Below are 1,310 nucleotides of genomic sequence, written 5' to 3' on the forward strand. Positions count from 1 at the left end.
TAAATATATAGGATATGGAATACTGAAATTTCCAGTCAATGCAGCAATAGTAGAATTATAATTATATATTAAAACGTAGCATTATGTAATTATATATTAAAACCTAGCATTATGTAATTATGTAAAGCCTAGCATCCATCTTTTATATTTTTTACAAACATATTTTATTTCTTCCTGTGTTCTTTTTTTTTTTTAGAATATTCTATTCTTCAAACGTCTTCCTAGAGATATCAGAAACTGCTACCACTTATTCAAACTAATTCCTATTTTCTTGTTACTATCATTTAATTTGTTGTTATTATTATATATATATATATATATATATCAGTAAAATAAATTTTTTTTTATAATTTACATGATGTATCGTACACTTATTAAAATCATGATATGTTTAAAGGTAATTAAAAAATCTCATTTAATCATTTTTATATATCATCCCATCATTAATTATATATCGTTTCTTTTATCAATTTTATTTCAAACATAATTTATAATAGAAAATAAGCTATTTTTCAATATTGATGATCAATAAAGCAGATTTTGCTTCAACACACCTTCTATCAATGGGCCATATGATTTTGCAAATTTGATGCAGTTTTTATTTGAGCTCGTTTCATAGCCTACACACATTTTTTTTAAGGTGTCTTTGTTTTTCATAGACGGTCACATCCTCCTTCAGTTGGGATGCTTCAAAGTGGCTCCAAAAATTCTTTGCCACTGATTACATAGAAAGAGAAAGTTATGGTATTCTCTTCGCAATCCTCTACCTTAATTTATATGTTTGGAGCTTCTACGTCTTTCATCATTACACTTGACAGCTCCACCTACACTAACTTTTTTTTTGGTGTCTTCGCCTTTCATCATAGGCGATCGCCTTTTATTACAGGCATTTGCACCCCCTCAATTAGATGCATCTATGATAGCTCATCTTTCCATTCTTGCATCCATTGAAAGGTCCTTGCTTGTTGCCTTTATCAAGAGCACAAGAGACTTCTTGTTGTACAACTTCTCATAGTCTCTATTTTGAGCTTCATCTGGGACTTTTCTTCTCCTTGCACCTGTTGTCTCATTATAGTACCTCGTTGGATCCTCCGGGTATTCCTGCACAATCTCCATGTGTCCTCATGCATTTTTTGTTCTTCAAATTTCTCCATATTCCTTGCTTATATTTGACAATAGCTCATCTTGTCACAACATCTATCCAAGTTAAAATAGGGTGCCAATCTTTATCTCCTTGTTGTATTTTTCTACATTATTAGGGTCTTCATCAATTATCCCTTCGAGAAATTATAGTCACCGAATCTAACTTC

This window comes from Populus euphratica, unplaced genomic scaffold (assembly GCF_000495115.2).
Source record: "Populus euphratica unplaced genomic scaffold, PopEup_1.0 scaffold950.1, whole genome shotgun sequence".
NCBI classification, from domain to species: domain Eukaryota; kingdom Viridiplantae; phylum Streptophyta; class Magnoliopsida; order Malpighiales; family Salicaceae; genus Populus; species Populus euphratica.